The sequence below is a fragment of the Macrobrachium nipponense genome, chromosome 20, assembly GCF_015104395.2.
Source record: "Macrobrachium nipponense isolate FS-2020 chromosome 20, ASM1510439v2, whole genome shotgun sequence".
Classification (NCBI taxonomy): domain Eukaryota; kingdom Metazoa; phylum Arthropoda; class Malacostraca; order Decapoda; family Palaemonidae; genus Macrobrachium; species Macrobrachium nipponense.
Window position 1 is genome coordinate 27,294,617 of NC_061089.1, and position 20,230 is coordinate 27,314,846.

Here is a 20,230-nt window from a genome sequence, read left to right on the forward strand (position 1 = left end):
TTTAAATAAATAGTAAAACATCAATATTTTACATATTTATGATGATTAATTTGAAAATATTTGTTATTGAAAAAGTAACTCGAGTCTGACTCAAATTTAAGTAATTATTTTTTGGAATTAGAAGGTTCTTTTAAGTCCTGTATTATGACGTCACGACATCTTGACTTTCGTACCTATTGTAAATAATTGCTTTACTCAACTTTCTTGCAGAACAGTTTACCAGTTATTCATGCAGATTATCAGCTCTTCATGTAATTGTTATAATCGTAATGCGCATATATATCTTTATTATTTACTTTTTGGATATATGAAGATGTTTTACGGCCGGATTATCGCGCTACGTGTGACGCAATCGTTTTCGGTACCTGGGCTTCTGTTTTCGCACCATAAGAAATTATGGGGCCAAATTTGGAAAGACCAGAAAGTCTTTAAAAGAGGAAAGTTAGCATTGAGAAAAATACAAATTTATTCAATAGCTAGCTTGTAAAAAATACTTGATTACAAAAAACTTGATTGACAACTAAGCAGCATACCTACTATGGGTTTCAGAGACAGTGCAAGCACGTTTTTGGGCAATACCTATTACTGTAACGAACACTCTTACCAGAACGAGATTTTGCTATAGTGCATTACACCCAGTGCCGTAATTGTTCCGACACGGCATACAAACCTTCGGTCCTTTTACAATAGGAAGGTACTAGCGGCAGCTGGATAGGTCGTAAGCTTTCGAACAAGGGGTTCGGTAGTTAACTGCTTGTCCGACAGGCGCGCGCGCGCGACTGGGAGGTAAACAAATCACTTTTGCTTTCGGCCTCACAGCGAGTAGACGTGTGTGTTCGACGCTCTCTGCCCGCTTCTCGTCGTTTGCTTTCCTTGAGTATATGGTTGTGTTTGTGTATGAAAGAATCATTGTAAGTACAATCATTTCTCTTTTTTCATTGAATTGTGAATTTTTGGTCAATTATGGAATCTCCTCGCCTCGCTACCCCACGGAGACTATGCCCGGGTACCGAAGGGCGTAAATGCGGGAAGTTCCGCTCATTCCCGGAAATTGACCCACATGTTTTGTGCGCTCGGTGTCGGGGGCGCGAATGCACCCGAGCCGAGCCATGTGAAGTTTGTAATAATTGGTCGGAGGCGCAGTGGACTTTGTATGAGGGCAGGAAGAAGCGAAGGCCTGCAAAGGAGTCGTCGGAAAGCTCTCCCGCGACTCCTTTGGTTACGGACACTTCGTCGTCTTTCCTGCCGCCCGCTCAGCTTCCACGTTTGGCGCCTTCCCCTTCGGGGGGGGTTTCTAGGTCCTTCTCCTCACCTGACTTGTCGAGTGTGGAGGAGGGCGCTAGATACCCTGACGTCAAGTTGTACTCTGGGTCCTCTATCCGTTCGTCTTCGTGCGAGCGGGTAGAGGATCCTGCTAATCACCCGACTTTTGCTTCCTCAGGTGCGGTTGCCGCGAAGGACGACCTCGGACAGGTGTGGGCATCGTTGGGGCTGCAGGGCGTGCCGAGTGTCCAGGGGCTGCTCTACCATCTCGCTGGCTCCGTGGCGGTCACCCATGCGACGGTTACGACCACCACCACGACCCTTACAACACCTGGCTACGCTCACCTCCTCACCTGGTGTACACCCCGCACGCGGTCTCTGTAACACCTACTACATCGGTGCAGGGGCCAGTCGCCTGTTTACCACGGGGAGTGTGATGCCGCCACCTGGGTTTGCCGTGCTGCCGCGACCGGACTTCGTGTGCCCGAAGAGCTCGCCCCTGGACCTCCCACCAGTACCAAGGATGTCTGTGCCGCTGGTCGTCAACTGGACAGCCTGCACAGCCTGCCGTACCTGCCGTACCTGCCCAGCCGCCGTTCACGGACGTGACGTTGATGACCACTGCTGCTGTTACTGTACCTGCCCCTGCCGTCTCTACTGCTGTTCCTGTGATGCCTGCACCTGCTGACGTTGTTCCTGTTCCTGCTCCGCTGTTCCCGATGCTAGATCTGTTTTCGGACAGGTGCGTCCGGGCCCTGTTGCTTCGGCAACAGCAGCCCCGGCTCCGCTCTGGATGACAGATCTGACGTCGGTCCTGAGGAGGTTGACGAAGAAGAAGAAGAAGAGGAGGAAGGTGTCGTCATCGTCTTCATCGTCTTCTTCGTCGTCGTCGTCGTCTGCCGCCTCTTCCCCTTCTTCTTCTAAGGCTCCCCCGCCGAAGAAGAAGAAGGTCGCCTCCCCCCCCCTAAGAAGTCTCCTTCGGGAACTTCTAAGGGCCCGTCTGCTCTGGTGAGACGGGGGGTTCTTCCGCTGGTCACCCTGCTCCTTCGGGGGCAGGACCCGTCTCTTCTTCCGCGAGGAAGAAGACTACGGGGACCAGAGGAGTGCCGGCTAACACCGGCACTTCCTCACCTGCTGTTAGTGGTTCGGCCACGGCAGCAGGATCCGTCTCGGCCTCTCGTTTGCGAGAGGTACCGAGTGTACGGTCGCCTAACAGTGACCGTGCAGCCAGGAACCAGACCTCTGAGTCCGCTCAGCGTCAGGTTCACGGCACGGAGCGGAAGACTGGTGACAGCCGCTCACGCGACTCTCACCAGACCAGCTCTCGCTCTCGTGGCGAGCAGCTGGCTACCCGGGGGCGGACGTGACGGGTCCATGACGGCCACGGGCTGAGGCTGGGAAGAGGTCCCCCCGCGTTCGGCTGGCACCAGCCACGGCTGGTACCAGCGAACTGACGCGCCGTGAGGATACGCACCGGTCTCACCGTGACAGTGGAGCTCGCCGGTCGCCTGATCGTCACTCTCACAGAGAGCGATCGGGTACGGCGACCAGCACCAGCTCCTCTGACACGAGACCGGGGCCGCTGTTCTCGGTCCAGCCGTTCTCCACAGCGAGACGGCTCGACTAGGTCTGCAGCTCGATCGCCACCGCGGGTTGACGATCGCCTGCAGTCTTCCAAGCCCGCTGGTTCTGCCAGCGAGCGAGGAGGGAGCGTCAGGTCTGCCTCTCCCATACCTTCAACCTCCTCGGGTTACACCGGGAGGGGCGAGGCATTGAGGAGTGATCGTGAGGGGTGCGCCCCTCAGGATCCCACCACGTCGTCGTACGTACCAGGCACGGTTCTCGGACCAGCCAGGTCGTACGCACAAGTGGTTGGAGGAGACCGAGAGGGGTCTGCGCTGTTCCTCCCCTTGAGGGAGGAGGGTCTCGGGAGATGCTCCTGTTGAGGGACTGGATGGTCCGACTCCGCAGGACGCAGTCACTCCTGAGATCCAGAGGAACTTTGCCGAGGTTATTGCGCTGATTCGTCAGCACAACGACCTCGGGGAAGGATCGCCGCTCCCACCATCCGAGCCCACGTCCCGGCTCGAGTCGTTCTGGGGCCCGAAGAGGGAACCCAGACCGACGGTGGGTTTGCCGCGTTCCGAGCTTGCAGGACTCAGTGCTGGACCAGGTTGAATCGCTTTGTCTCCGGACAAGACGGTTCGCTCAAGTCTGGCAGGTCGAGCAAGCTGCTTCCACCTCCTCTGCTGCGACAGCGGCGTTTTTACGTGCCATCTGAAGACCCGATGCCGCCCAAACAGGTGAACCCGGAGTTAGCCAGGCTGACTCCGGGTGTGTCTCTGCAGCAGCTCCTGTCCGAGAACCTATGGTTCTCGCAGCAAGAGGCACTCGGCCTGGAATCTACCGCCATGGCAGCTTTCCAGGCCGTCTCCTGGCTAGATCTGTGGTCCCTCACAGTATCTAAGGTCGCAGCCAACTCGGGGGGAATTTCTCCTGAAGATGACTCGGCCTTTAGGAGACTTTGCCAGTCTGGAGGAAGAGCCATCTCCTTCCTTGCCCACCAGACGGTGAACCTGTGGGCCAACCTGGTTCTCCGACGAAGGGACGCCGTCCTTACTCGGGTTTCCAGGGCGGCCGGGCGTGAAGCGGCGTTGGGACTTCGCAACGGACCTTTACGGAGTTCCACGTCTCTCTTCCCAGGAGAGATGGTGGACGCTGCGGTGGACAGACGGCGCACTGATGACATCGACCGTCTGGTGCACCAGGCAGTCTCGAAGGCTTCTGGGCAGCCTCGGACTGCGGCCAAGTCTAAGAGCTCGGCTAGCGCTTCCTCGGGGGTGGCTAAGACGGTAGCTGCGTCGAAGCCCCCGGGAAAGACTCTGTCTTCTTCGACTTCTACCAAGGGGAGCCGTAACCAGCCCTCCTCCCAGCCCTCCTCCTCCCGTGGAGGCTCTGGTGGGAAGAAGTCGAAGAAAGGGGGGAAACGCTAGGGACGGCGTTCCCCCTCACCTGCTGCCGGAAGTGGGGGGTGCCGGCCAGCCATTGGGCAACTTGGCAGCGCTACGGCGCCGAGACCTGGATTGTAGATGTCCTTCGGGAGGGATATCTATTACCCTTCGAATCTCGGCCACCCCTCACCTCCAACCCGGTCCAACAGCAGTCGTACGTTCCAGGGTCATCGAAGGACGTAGCACTGAGACAGGAGATCAAGACCATGCTGAGCAAGAGAGCTGTAGAAATCGTCACGGATCAGTCACCGGGCTTTTACAGTCGACTCTTCTTGGTGGAAAAGTCTACGGGAGGCTGGCGCCCGGTGATAGATCTCTCTCCCCTGAACCGGTTTGTTCGCCAGACCCGGTTCACGATGGAGACGGCACGCTCAGTGCTCGACCTCCATCAGGGAGAACGATTTCATGCTTTCCGTGGGGGGACTTGAAAGATGCGTATTTCCAAATACCCATTCATCAGTCCGTCCAGAAAGTACCTCCGCTTCATCCTCGACGGGACGGTGTACCAATTCAGGCACTTTGCTTCGGTCTCTCAAACCGGCCCCACAGGTGTTCACGCGAGTGTTCACTCTGGTGTCTGCTTGGGCCCATTCGCACGGGATACGTCTTTGATGAGGTATCTCGACGATTGGTTAGTCCTGGCGAGCTCCCGCTCGCAGTTGCTACAGGACAGGGATCGACTGCTCGAGTTCTGTCGCGATCTGGGGATCGTTGTGAACTTCGAAAAGTCCGATCTCGAGCCCAAGCAGAGGATGATGAAGTACCTGGGTATGCTGATCGACACGGTAGCAGGGCGAGTCTTCCCCGCAGACTCGCAGATCAGCAGATTCAGGGAGGCAGCCAACCAGTTCCTGTCTCGGCAGGAACAGGTAGCTCAGCGATGGCAAGTCGTGATCGGACACCTGTCGTCACTCGAGAAGTTAGTCCCTCATGGGCGTCTTCACCTGCGGTCTCTTCAGTGGAGGCTAAAGGAGAGTTGGTCACAGGCGACGGATCCCCCAAGCTTTCCAGTGTCACTGACACCGGAGGTGAGGCAGGATCTAGCCTGGTGGCTGGACGACAGGAACCTCTTAAGAGGAGTGCCTCTGCGCACTCCCCCCCCGGACATGCAGCTGTTCTCAGACGCATCGACCGAGGGATGGGGCGCACACCTGGAGGAGTTGCTGACTTCAGGAGTGTGGGACGAGAACGACAAGCACCTTCACATCAATGTACTGGAACTCAAGGCAGCGTTCCTCGCTCTCCAAGAGTTTCCAGGACCGCTTTGGTGGGACACTCAGTGGTGTTGATGTGCGGCAACACCACGGTTAGTGGCCTACGTCAACAAAACAGGGGGGCCTAGTGTCTCTCCCGTTGTACCAGTTGACTCGGCAGGTGCACGAGTGGGCCGAGGCACACTCAATAGAGCTGTCGGCACGCTACATTCCAGGGAAGAGGATGTAGTAGCAGACACGCTCAGCCGTCGGGATCAGGTGATAGGGACCGAATGGTCTCTACACCAGGACGTGGTGGAAAGGCTCTTCGACCTATGGGGGCGACCAGTCGTGGATCTGTTCGCCACCCGGCACAACAGGAAGCTCCAGGTGTTCTTCTCGGCCGTGCCGGACCCACTGGCAGCTGCAGAGGACGCTCTTCAACACCCGTGGGACAACCTCTTCGCCTATGCCTTTCCCCCGTTCAGCCTGATTCGCAAGGTGATCAGTCGAGCACTGGTCACCCCGAATCTCAGGATGATCCTGGTGGCTCCCAAATGGCCACAGGCCATTTGGTATCCGGACCTGCTGGCTCTTCCCTCGCAGGAGAAACCGAGAGAGATTCCCCCTTGGCACAACCTTCTCGCCCAGCCACACGTCGAGCTGGTACCACTGAGCAGTCCAGTCCCTACGTCTTCACGGCTGGCTGTTATCCACCATCTCTTGCGAACGAGAGGCTTTTCTCGTAGCGCAGCAACAGAGATGGCTGGAAACGTCCGTCAGTCCTCTGCAGCTGTGTACCAGGGGAAGTGGGCCGTCTTCTGTGGTTGGTGGCGTAGACGGGGTCTATCTCCTCTCAGAGCCACTCTTCAGCAGGTAGCGGATTTCCTCGTTTTTCTTCGCCGAGAGAAGCTCCTCTCAGTCCCCACAGTCAAAGGATACAGAGCCGCCTTGGCGCTCGTCCTGAAACTGAGGGGATTGGACATCTCGAACTCGTTCGAGATCTCCTTGCTCATTGCAGGAGCCTTCGAAAGGTCTTGCCCACCCAGGGAACTCAGGCCCCCTGCGTGGGATGTGACTCTCGTCCTTAGGAGTTTGACTCGAACGCCGTTCGAGCCACTCCGAGAGTCGTCAGACAGGGATCTGACCCTCAAGACCCTCTTCTTGCTGGCCCTGGCATCGGCGAAGAGAGTAGGGGAACTTCATGGTCTTTTCCTATGATGTACGACATTCCAGGGGATGGGGATCTGTGATCGCTCGATTTCGTCCCGAACTTCGTTGCGAAGACTCAGAAACCGTCGATCCCTGACGACAGGTTCGAGTCATTCACGATTCCCTCCCTAATGGACTTTACCGATAATGATGCGGATGAGATGCTGCTTTGTCCTGTGAGGGCGCTACGGCGCTATCTGAAGAAAACTCGACACCTCAGGCCTGAGTGTCGACGCCTCTTCGTTAGCACCGGGGTAACCAAGAAAGAAGTATCCAAGAACACTCTTTCATTCTGGCTGCGTGAGGTCATCAGGAGGGCGTATGAGGCTGATGGTAGTGACGACATCCGTACGTCCCGTCCGAGAGCTCACGAAGTCAGAAGTATTGGCCCCTCGTTGGCGTTTCGTAAGAACTTCTCCGTGGCGCAGGTCCCTGAAAGGCAGGGGTCTGGTCTAACCAGACTACCTTTACGTCCTTCTACCTTCGGGATATTGCCCACAGGTCCTTGGATACCTTTTCCTTGGGACCCGTGGTGGCTGCTCAACAAGTTGTGTAGCAAACCCAGACCCTCGCAGGCTGAAACAGCATCGAGTCCTGGTGTGACTGTGTGGATGGATGTGTGAATGAGTGAGTGACTGGCTCCCTCTTCCCGTCTTTTCCTCCTCCTCTACCTGTGGGCAGAGGGCCACGGTCGTCACTACGCTGGATGAGGACGAGATGCAGGTGAGCTATATGACAGAGCCCCATCCTATCCCTTTCACTAGGGATAGGAGCAGAATATCCACCACTTCCTCCTACAAGGGGGGGGAAGTGGATGCCTACAAGAGTCAAACCCATGACTTTATATTTGCTCCTGTACAGGAACAAGTTCTTACATTGCTGGTACGAAGAGATACGCTTGCCTCTCTCTTAGTACTCGGTCCAGAGGTCTGACCATTGATCCTGCGGTGCACACCCCGATCAATCGGACAGAGGCTTGGATCCCTCCCTCGCTCTTACGACCAGGGAGGCTTCCAAGGTTGGGCGAACACCAGTCTGTTCACAAAAGACTCAGATTCCACCCACCAAGAAGTGAGTCTTCCTATTGTAAAAGGACCGAAGGTTTGTATGCCGTGTCGGAACAAATGACAATTTGTCCAAAATTGCATTTTGTTCATGAAACTTACCTGTCAGATATATATATAGCTGTATTTTTCCGAATCCGACAGAAATTTAAACACTTACGACACACGCAGTGGGAGTCAGGTGGTTAGTACCCATTCCCGCCGCTGGGAGGCGGGTATCAGGAATCATTCCCATTTTCTATTCATAATTTTTCTGTCGCCGGTGCTGAAAACACCTGTTTTCAGTACCTCCGTCTTAGGATTTTGGAAACTTCATTGCCGCTAAGTATCCTAATTGTCTTTTGATTTATTCACTTGGATTTGTGGCTAGGCATACGCTATCTTAAATTGATTTGAATTTGATTCATTTTTGCATAAAATATCTGAATCTAGTTAGGCTAGTTTCAGACGGGGTTGTCTGCAAAGATAGGGTGTGGCTACCGTAAGCTTCGGTAGATTCGCACTTGGTATGTACGAGGGGTATGGGTCTTGCTTCTTTGTTGAGATTTGTCATGTAAGGAGTGTGAGACTTTGTCTATTCCGTAAGGAAGACGTATGATTCGTATATACGCAATTAATCAGTAAACATGTCTAATTCCGTAAGGAAGACGTATGATTCGTATGTACGCAATTAATCAGTAAACAAAAGTCGTAGGGAACTAGTGAACGTGGGACCTGCTAACCTTCCTGTAGACTTTATTTTGCATAACCCTGTAGTATGGCCTACGGGGCTATGTATATGTCTACGAGAGGTGCTCGCTCTCCTTCATTGCTGTGAAGTGCTACTTCTGTAATTGTTACTCCTAACCCTGCAGTGTTGCCTTCGGGCCCTAAGCAGTGTCTGTAGAGAAATTGCCCTTTCTCTGATACTCCTTCGATTCGTAACTTAGAATCGAAAGTGCTTGCTTTAGAGAGTAAAAGTGAAGTGCAGAAGTGCAGTGATACCCCTTGTGTAGTGGAGGGTGCGTCAGATCGGCCTCGTTTCGCCTCTAGGCCGGGACTCTGCTTGACTCCCAGAACCAGTGAGAGAGCATGTCGAAAGCCGAAGGAGGGTTACGAGGAACCCCCACCGATCTGGCGTGCCTCGGCAATTTCTGATGAAAATCCCCAGACTGCCTAGTGCGTGCACTGCACGAATCCTGAAGGATTGCTTCTCGTCCTCCGAAAGCGTCCTCCCACCGCGCAGGGGTTGGAGCTTTCGGATGGACTCGCGCCCTCTAAATAGAAGCTTTATAGAAGAGGACGCTTCACGTCCTCTCTCTCTCTCTCTCTCTCGTTATGCGTTTCAGTGAGAAGTAAGAAGGCGAACGTCGCCTGAACTCGTGTCCGTTTTCCTTTCCCCGAGAAATACAATCAAAAATAAGTCATAGTAGCAGTAAGCTTTTTGGAGAGCGGTACCGCCCAAGCCATGGGGTGCGCGGGTGCACGCCAAGCGCGCGCCAGTGGACGCCGAGCGTGCGCGCCAGTGGACGCCGAGCGTGCTGCTGCAGTGGACGCCGAGCGCGCTCCAGTGGACGCCGAGCGTGCACCAGCGCACGCCAGGTGTGTCGCCTGGCTGAACGTTTCTGTTGAACTCTTCAAGCTCTTGTTTAGATTTGGGCTTAAAGAATTTTTACCTCTACCTTCGATGATACCTTCTACCTCACCTGCAAAGAATGTGAAGTATGGAGTGCTTCGGAGTAAGCTTAAAGTGAACAGACAACTTCTTCGAAACCCAGCAAGACATCGGGTTTCGTGAATTCAAGAGGTCTCTGTCAATTAATATGCTTTTCGCATAGGGTGGATGGAGTTAAGGAAAGCTCAAGGGAAGTTCTCGTTTGCTCTACCGCAAGCTTTGCCCATTCTGCCAATAAATTTAAGTTGCCACTACCGCAGTCAAGACTTTGCGATAAGGCAGTTACGGGTTATAAAGGCTCGATGTCCTGCACGTCAGGACTCTCGGCAACGTTTCAGTAGGATTCTTGCAAAGGCACTCATCAAAAGTACGCTCTTCAGGAAAGCGCAAGACAGGACTGCCTTTGCCATACTGCCAATAAATTTTAAGCTTTAGCAGGCATTAGTTGTGATACGGGAGAGGAAGCTGGTTGGAGAGTTTCTTCCTCTTCCCAGGATAATTTTGCCAGCTTTTTAGCCCATCTGAAAGGGCTTTTCAGATGATAGATTTTGTTAGTTCCTAGTCGGGACTACGCTGCCGAATTGAACATCGTCGTAATACCTGACGTAAGCCCAGTCTCTTAACAGGAATCTTGCCCCTTCCTCGTTTGAGACGGGAATCGGAAAATAAAATGCTCGACTTCCTGGATTACGTTTTCAATTCAGTGGACTTTTTCACTTTCCCCCATTGACAATATACTATCGTTTTGTCAAGTAAGTGGGTATCCCCTCATTGACAAAATATCTCTTTGTCCCGTAAATGGGTTAGTTCTCATTGACAAACATCTCATTAACTTGATATTGCGTAAGCGAATAAGCTCTGATTGACAAGATTCGGAAGAGCTCTCATTCGTCATTCGCAGACTCGTACAAGAAATAGACTTGTAGACTACGTCAATGAACGCTTATGTCCAATAACATAAGAAGCTTGAGCTGACTGCTTCGATTCTCCTAAGTTTTGTTCATGAAACTTGCCTGTCAGATATGTATGTAGCTGTATTTCCGAATTCAGCTATATATATGTCTGCCAGGTAAGTATGAACAAACTTTATTGTGATATAATTTCATATTTGCCTTGCGTTATTTTATTTCTGGTTGGTTCAAGTCATATACGCTTGCTGTAGTTACCTCTTCGGATGGCAACCGAGAGGTCTATGGTCCATTTTCAAGGACATTTAATCGTTACTCCCTGCAGCCTTCCAGGAGTTTCCGATTTATCTTTTACCGTTGTATGGTAGTGTTCTGACGACACAAACGCATCTATATATTTAGCGTTTTTCTGTTTCGCTTAAATATACCAGCTTGAGAGTCTCTTTATGCTAAAAATAACGAACCTTTTTCTTCATAGAATAGGGTAGCTGGCAACCCAGGCCATAAAGTTAAGAGACGACGATGACGGACGATCGTAAGCTGCTGCTGTCACTGTCCTCTGACTCCTCTCCTCCAGTCCAAACGAGCCAGTACCAACTCGTTCGCTGTCATGCGTGTAGGTTAAGTCTCTCTCTCCTGCGGGATTGACTGACTAACCGTATCTCTGTGCTGGCAGTTTACGTCTCTCTCTCTCCTGCGGGATTGACTGACGAACTGTATCTCTGCCCTACAATCACGGACTTTAGCCTAAGATTGAGGGGATTTCTTACATGAATGAATAAACATTGCATTCGTTTGGCCTTAATATGTTCTACAGAGATATCTTACTCCTTTCGGTGCTCGTTACCGCACGGTATAGGACTACGAGTCTACCACAACATTGCACTATTATATGCTCTCTTGCTTAGGCAAAGCGCAGCCTTATTAGGGAAGTAAACATACTGTGTGAGGGAATGGATGAGCTTGCTGGGGACCATTTCCTTCCTAAAGAAGTTTGTTTCCCTGAATAGACTGCAATTCAGACCTCTACAGTTTTTTTCCTACCGTGAAACTGAAATTTTTATTAAGATCTAGGAATGATTCTGAACATCTCTCGGTGCGTTAAGTATCTCTTGGGGGTGATAGAAAGAAGTTGCCGGACATCTGGAGAGGGTTTTCAGATGTCCTGGATCATAATCTGAAAAGAAGTGGAAGCAATTCAGTCGTCCCCCTCCAGTCCTCGAAACGAGTTTTTTGGAACCATGGTCCATATCAACTCTGATCTTCCACAGCTCTCTCATATCTTAGGAAGTATCTTCTCTCGGTCCGGTTCGGGTTTACGAGAAAGAGCCTATTATAACAACAGGCGTAGAATGGAACGATCCTCTAGAGGTTCGTTACAGGATTGCAAAAGTCCGTTCGAATCGTCTCGATCGAAGGCAGCAACTACTGACTTCCGAGTGGAATCTTTCTTTAGAAGTATGTTGAGAGTTGTGGAGACTTTAGGGACGTCCTTTCATTCATCTCTTCGCTAGGTTGAGGACGAAGAGGCTTCTTCTTCTCTGCTCCCTTTTTCTCGATCCGGGAGCGGTAACATTAAACGCCATCCTATGATATTGAACGGGGATGGATGTTTAGTCTCTTTTCCCCTTTTCAATCACTTAGGAAATGTAATAAGATGATTTATATCATCACAGGGAGCGACAATGACGCTAATCGCCCCATGTTGGCCTTCAAGACCCTAGATTCACAGAGGTCACGTCCTTCCAAGGACCTTTTCCGAGAGAGTCGTCTCCTTTAACACGAAAGGTACCTATAACTCTCCGCTCTGTCTGACTATACGTTCAGACTATCGAGATGTTGACAGCATAAGATTGCAGTCTTCCCTTTCCGTTTGAAGAATGGGATAAGCTGGCCAGTCACAACTATTAAAGAATACGCAAATATGGTTTTGACGGCCTTTGGGCTCACAGATTTGCTTCTGTCAAACAACAAAGCCCTTCACGATCTTTGAGTTCTGTGAAACTCTCCGAAACTCGCTCACCATCTACTTTTGTGTCTCACCTGTTTTCTCGGAGTCAGACACTCGTGCGAGATCAGGAGACATATAGTAGCCCTGAGTTTCTTGTTGACGAAGTCGGTTGCGTTTATACACCCCCGATGATCGTTTAACATGAGACCAGTTGGACTGTCAGGCATTCGTCCTTCGGGACTGAATCGCCTTTTTGCTCCTCGCTCCTTTCTCCTGGCACCAGAAGCTCGAGTCAGGAGTGGCTCAGGAGTTGATTCGCTAACGACGTTGGGTTGCGTTGATACACCCCCCAAGGTTTGCTTAGCTTGAATCGCCCAGGCAGTCCAAACACTCATCCTTCAGCGAAGAATAGTGCCTTATGGTCTTCAGGGTACAGCCTTGCTGTCCTTGATTCGTCTGACTGGTCAACTGGTCGGTCACCTGACGTTTAGTACAGACGGACTGACTGTGCATGTCCAGATCGAAGCTTTCAATATGGAACTTGACATAGTCTGAAGTCTTGATGTCAAAGCATTCGAACATCTCCTACCTGTTAACTTCTCGCATGTGATCAGGAAGGCATTTTTCTAACCACCCTAGATACGACAAAGAGGGTTAGTGAGATTTTAAGCCATTGTCACAAGTTTTGGCTTTAGAGAACACAAGGCGGTGTGCTCTCTAAGCTTTTCGTTATGGCCTAAGAATGGAAACCCGTTTTGTCGTCCTTGGGCCAGGAGCTTGGAAGCAAGGATGGCACAAGTTAGTGGGCAGGAGCCAGAGAGAGTCCTGTGCCCTGTCAGGTCTCTCAAGTTTTATCTACATAAAACTCAAGAAAGTCGAAGTCGTACTGGACAATCTGCAGTGTTCCGAAAAGACCAGACTTGCCCATATCGAAGAACACCCTGGCTTTATTGTTAAGGAGTTCTTTCAAAAAAGCTCCTTCTTTGTGTTTGCACAAAGATTTGAAATCTTTTGATTTGAATGCTCACGAGGTGAGGGCGCGGCCTCGGAAGCATTTCAACAGAGCATGGCACTCAGCAACATCCTGAGTACCATGTTTTAGCGAAGCAACTCTGTGTTCAATTCACACTCCCTGCGAGATGTGAAGATGGCATATGAGATCTGCTGCTCGCTAGGGCCATACGTGTCTGCAGACACAATCTGGGGGCAAGAAGTACCACTCATCCTATCCGTAGAAAATGGTTAGGAAGAGCTCTTAATTTAGTAGTTGAGTCGCCGACAACGGTGACTTCTTAACTCTTAAGCCTTAGTTAACACACCTTAACTTTGGCTAGGTGGGTCAGGTGGTGATATATATTTTTATATATATATTTATTTTACTTCTTAGCCCTCATGGTATGGTCAATATGGTCTAGTCACGTCGTGGTCTCGCCCCTGTTGACAGATCATCTGGAGTGCACCAGCTATATAGGTCTCTACCTCGCTGGCAACTCTAGTAGCGAAGCAGACTTACGCGGCAGTAACCACGAAGTCAGCTATGCTAACAGGTAAGGAATCAAGATATCAATTATCTGCATATATGTGTTTCCTAAAATCTTCTATTCTGTCCTACTCCACCACCAAAGGTGGGATTCAGCTATATCTATTATCTGACAGTAAGTTTCATGAACAAACTGATATTGTAATGATACAATTAAGTTTGTTCAAAAATACTTACCTGGGCAGATATATATAATCAAGTACCCACCCACCTCCCCTCAGGAGACATGGAAATAAAAAATTATGAATAGAAAACTGGGAATGATTCCTGATACCCGCCTCCCAGCGGCGGGAATGGGTACTAACCACCTGACTCCCACTGCGTGTGTCGTAAGTGTTTAAATTTCTGTCGGATTCGGAAAAATACAGCTATATATATATCTGCCAGGTAAGTATGAACAAACTTAATTGTATCATTACAATATCATTTTTCCTAACTATACAAACCTGAGGTCCTTTTACACATAGCCCCCCCGGGGGCCACTCATGCCACCCCTCACTCTGCAGTTTTTGCTTGGGCCAAAAGCAAAAGTGATTTGTTTACCTCCCAGTCGCGCGCGCGCGCCTGTCGGACAAGCAGTTAACTACCGAACCCCTTGTTCGAAAGCTTACGACCTATCCAGCTGCCGCTAGTACCTTCCTATTGTAAAAGGACCTCAGATTTGTATAGTTAGGAAAAATGCAATTTTGGACAAATTGTCATTTTATAAGGGTATCGTGAATCACTAATCGTAAAGAATAACGACACTTGTCCTTGTACCAAGAGACAAAAACTCCATTATGCAGAAATGGATACGAACACGCGTAAAAAGCTCCACCTACCCTCTCCCCCCCCCCTTTCCTTCTTCGTTCCTTTGCCTTCCTTTCTCTCTCTCTCTCTCTCTCTCTCTGTTGCCATTTCGGTATTTGTTGACCCTCCAAACTGGGTATAAGACTACACACAAAACGTTGAAATTGGTGAAATTAGGCTATGTATTGGAAGTATATATACATAAATATTAAAGCAATTTTAATATTATTGCATTACTATGACAACTAGAATTCATGGAAACAGTTTATAATAATGAATTGGTGTATGTGTGAAGCCTCCACTAATATGCCAATGATGATTTTGCCATTCTTAGCATGCAAACATTAAAGGTTACATTTATTTCTGGCATACGGTTATTAAAGAAATTCAAAATACTAATATAGACTGATATCAATGAAAGTGCTAGCAAAAACAAAAAAGCAAAAAAAAAAATATATAATCCACTTATCCGTAGTCGTTCCTCTATGGTTTTCGGCAGCCAGATGTACGAAAACGTTAGAAACGTTGGATTGTATCTACTTTAGAAATATCTAATTTTTCGGGGTAATTTGGTTGCAAAAAAGGCATAATATACACGAATTAAATTAAAAATTTTAAATAACAAAGTAAAGTTTAACTAAATAATGAGTAAAGTAAACAATTTAGGGAATAAAACTTTGCAGTTTCGTCGTCTGCTGCTCGTAACTGTGTTTGTGGCGCGCGCTTAGGAACCAGGAACAGCAACTTGTTTAAAGTGCAATGTGGAATGAACTGAGACCAAAATGTGTATAATAACAATCAAATAAGCACTGTGGAGTTTCAGTTGTGATGGCAGTAAGGATAAAAACCACCGATTACAAGGTAAAAATGAATTCAGTTCAAACCATGACCCTGGGAATAAAAAGTTTCATACTTTCAGTAATATAGGCAACAAAATGTTTTATTGTGCTGATTACAACTGCAATCTTGAGTAAGATCAATAAACGTTACATATATACGCTAACATTGTTCAAATGAGTGCTGGGAAGGCTGGGAAAGATGATTGTCGTCACTGATCAGAACCTGTACATCCACACGGTAGCCGCCATATTGGATCTCAAAACTGCCTTGAAAACATATTTTATGAAGAGCGTCACATGCTTATTTTAGTTCGTATGGGGCTTTCATATATCACATTATGTTGACGAAACTTCAATCTTTTGAATGGTATGCTTGGAGTTGTAATTGTATTTATTCTTGTTTCACCATTTAAATATCAAGTGAATAAGACCTGTCCACTGTGATAAGGGTTGGTAGTCGCTGGTGTTTCCCCCTAAGTATTTCCTCCAAAGTTAGAAATTAAGGCCATATTTTAAGATTTAAACAGAGGGTAATGAAAAGTATGGCCAACGCAGTGCACACAACCCCAAAACGCTTTCAAATTTTTACTTACGATATAAAAAGTTTAGAAGATTTGTGGAGTCGCTTGTGTCAGCAAACTTCCCATTTCCTGTACTAAATCCGCACACCACTTGTACCCATAGACGCTGGGGTACTTTCATCACAACAATCGTAAACCCAACCTCGAACCAGTACTTATCTAAGGGAACTACGGGATTCTTTGCGGAGTTTTGCGCTCTTCAATTGTTTATCAGTGTTGTCAATTGGTATGTGTTTGCCCTCCAAACTGGGTATAAGACTTAGGGTAAACAACTGCGTGGACTGGCTAACTCACCGACTACCGCGGCTAGGCCACCCTCCGAAAAAGTAGGGTAAAAAATTACGGGTGATCCATCATCATCATACTGGCCAGGCCTTATTCTCTTGATATTTAATTGGGTAAACAAGAATACAATTACAACTTTAAGCATACCATTCAAAAGATAGAAGTTTCGTCAACATAATGTGATATATGAAAGCCCCATACGAACTAAAATAAGCATGTGACACTCTTCGTAAAATATGTTTTCAAGGCAGTTTTGAAATCCAATATGGCGGCAATCATGAGGCTGGCTGGTCTAACCACGGACAATCCACCAACTTTCCCAGCAATCATTTGAACAATGTTAGCGTATATACCTATGTAACATTTATTGATCTTACTCAAGATTGCAGTTGTAATCAGCACAATAAAACAACATTTTGTTGCCTATATTAGTGAAAGTATGAAACTTTTTATTCCCATGGTCATGGTTTGAACTGAATTCATTTTTACATTGTAACCGGTGGTTTGTTCATGACACTTACCTGCCAGATATATATATATAGCTGTATTCTCTGACGACCGACAGAATTTCGAAACTCCTGGCAAACGCAGTGGTCGGCTAGGTGGTTAGTACCCATTCCCGCCGCTGGGAGGCGGATACCGGGAACCATTCCCATTTTCTATTCAGATTTTCTTCTGTCGCCGGTCGGTAAACATCTGTTTACAGACCTCCGCTTAGATTTCAAAAAAAAAAAAATTGAAAACTTCATTGTCACTTGAGTATTTGGATTGTTTTTTTCTTTTGGTTTCGGACTTGGCTTAGTGATTTGGCATACGCTATTGTGGTTTGGATTTTGATTTTGTGGCTTTGATTTTTCTTAGAATTGAGATGTCTGGATCTAGTTTCTACTAGTTTGCAGAGTTGTGTGGTGTAGAAGAATGTAAGGTGAGGCTACCAAAAGCCTCGGTAGATCCTCACACAGTGTGTGTGAATTGTAGAGGGCATGTTTGCTTGTTGGATGATAGGTGCAGAGGATATGAAGATGAATATGAGGACGTTTTTGAGGACGTGAGGCGTAGTGCTAGTAAGGACGCTCGTCGTCCTTCATACAAATGAGGACGCTTTCCAGGATGCAAATGAGGACGCTTTCCAGGACGCAAATGAGGACGCTTTTAGCGCAAAATGCGGGGAGCTTTCAGGACGCAAATGAGGACGCTTTTCCAGGACGCAAATGAGGACGCTTTAGGATGCGCTAGGCGTCCGATGCATAAAGTCACCCTGAGAAGAAAAGAACAGGTCGCTAGTCAGAAGGTTAAGTGCCATATGCTTCAAGGTAGTAGGAACTACAATATCAATGCTCGTCAAGAGAAATCGTTTTATGACGTTAGTTTGAAAATTCGGAGAGAAAGTCAAGGTTAGGAGAACAATAGCAGACTCTCCTCTTCAAAATTGATTTCAAACACAAAACCTACGGTTCGAAAGGGAGGTGAAACTTTGGTTTCTTCTCGTTCAATTCAGAATAAGCTATGTATCCATTAGAAAATAAATCGTCAAGCGAGGCTGTTTCGGAAGAGGAGGAGGATCTACAACCTCATCCTCTGTGGATTATAAGACTTGACTCGTCTTTTAAAAGATTTGTTTCCCGAGAAGTTCCGAGCTCCAGTTCCTCTCTCTCCACCTTCGCAAACTAACCTCTTCGAAGGCAAGGAAGACTCCAAATTTTGTCAAAATGGCCACCAACCTCGCTCTCGACTAAAAGGGCTTTTAAAAGAATCCATGATTGGATGGATCCAAAAAAGACAAAGGGCAGACTTCTTTTGCGCTTCCCCCCACAAGGCTTAGTGGAAGATCGGGGAAGTGGTACGAGACAGAAGAGGAAGCAGGTTTGAGAATCCCCGCTTCCGCACAAGGGGATTTCGCCAACTTAGTGGAAGCTCCTAGAAGATCTTACCTGGCATCAGCGAAAGTTTCGTGGACAATGTCGGAGATAGATCACCATCTCAAAGGCCTTTATAAAACTTTGGAAGTTTTTAACTTTCTAGATTGTGTTTGGGCGTCTTGGATGTTCAGTCTAGAAGCCCAGATTCCATCTCATTGGAGGACTTAGCGAGTATTTTGTCATGCATGGACAGAGCAGTAAGAGATGGCTCCGACGAACTGGCATCACATTTTGCGTCGGGAGTCCTGAAGAAACGCGCACTCTTCTGTAGCTTCACAGCTAAGTCAGTGTCGCCAGCGCAAAAAGCAGAATTGTTGTTCGCTCCCTTTTCTGCTCATCTTTTTCACATCGATGTAAAGGATTTATCAGTAAATCTCCAAGAACGAGCGACGCAGGACTTATTGTCTCGGTCTTCGAAACGTCCTGCTGATCAGATGTCTTCAAGAACCACGCAAGCTTCTAGGAAGAATTATAAGCCCTTTCGTGGAAGAGCCTCTTCAAGAGCTGCTGCTCGAGGGAGGAGTTTCCCTAGGGGCAGAGCCCCCTCAAAAACCAGGGGAAAGAAATGACTTTTCGGCCTCCAGACACCAGTCGGGGCGAGACTCGCTCTATTCGCCGAAGCATGGAGGATAAGAGGGGCGAACTCTTGGTCACTCGAAGTGATCGAGAAAGGTTACAAAATCCCGTTTCTATCGAAACCACCATTAAGCATAGAACCAATAGACCTTTCGCCCTCTTATCAGGATTCAAAGCAACAGATCTTATTAGACCTTTTGGATCAGATGTTGGAAAAGAGAGCAGTAGAAAGAGTCGTGTCACGGAACTCTCCAGGCTTCTACAACAGGCTTTTCCTTGTTCCGAAGCACTCGGGAGGATGGAGACCTGTCCTAGACGTAAGCAGGCTGAATCTTTTTGTAAGGAAAATAAAATTCAAGATGGAAACTGCACAGTCTGTTTTAGCTTCCCTGAGACCAGGAGATTGGATGGTGTCCTTGGATCTCCAAGATGCCTATTTCCATGTTCCGATACATCCTCGGTCCAGGAAGTTCCTCAGATTCGTTATGAAAGGACAGGTCTTCCAATTCAGAGCTCTCTGTTTCGGGCTGAGTACAGCCCCTATGATATTCACGCTTCTGATGCGAAATGTAGCAAGATGGCTCCATCTCTCAAAGATAAGAGTCTCACTCTATTTAGACGATTGGCTGATCCGGTCCACGTCAAAGGAACAGTGTCTGAGGACCTGCATACGACATTACAGCTGACGAAGGACCTGGGCCATCTGGTCAACTTCGAGAAGTCCCATCTGATTCCCACACAGTCCATCGTGTATCTGGGGATTCAGATGGATTCAGTGGCTTTTCAAGCATTTCCATCCATAGAACGTCAGCTAAAATGCTTAGAGAAAGTATCGGTCTTCTTAGAGAAGGAAATATGCTCGGCGAGGGAATGGATGAGTCTGCTGGGGACCATTTCCTCGCTGGAGAAATTTGTTTCTTTGGGAAGGCTGCACCTCAGACAGCTTCAGTTTTTCCTAGCAGACAACTGGAAGAACAAGAAAGACCTAGACGAGATTTTGAGAATCCCTCAATCGATCAAAGAGCCCAGACCTAGTGTTGTTCTCAGACGCGTCCATGACGGGCTGGGGAGCAACACTGGGGGAGGAAGAAGTGTCAGGCCTCTGGAGAGGGGAACAGAGGTCCTGGCACATAAACCTCAAGGAGCTAGAGGCGATTCGTTTGGCACTTCAATGCTTCGAGTCAAGGATTGTGGACGAATTGTACAAGTCAACTCGGACAATACTCGGCGCTCGCATATCTCAAAAACAGGGAGGAACTCTATCTCGCTCCCTGTTCAGGATAACGAGGTTCGTTTCAGGACAGCAGAACGTTCGTGCGGATCTCCTCAGCCGTCAACATCAAATGCTTCCAAACGAATGGACTCTCCATCCAGAGATCTGCAAGGAGTTTGTGGAAACTTTGGGACGCCCACTGTAGACCTCTTCGTGACAGCAAAAACGAAGA

At 48.6% G+C, this 20,230-nt stretch overlaps 1 protein-coding gene across 2 annotated transcripts in view; it reads left to right on the forward strand.

The window, feature by feature from the left end:
* Nucleotides 1-20,230, forward strand: part of LOC135223903 (uncharacterized) — a 131,387-nt gene that overhangs the window by 60,868 nt on the left and 50,289 nt on the right. The window lies entirely within an intron of this gene.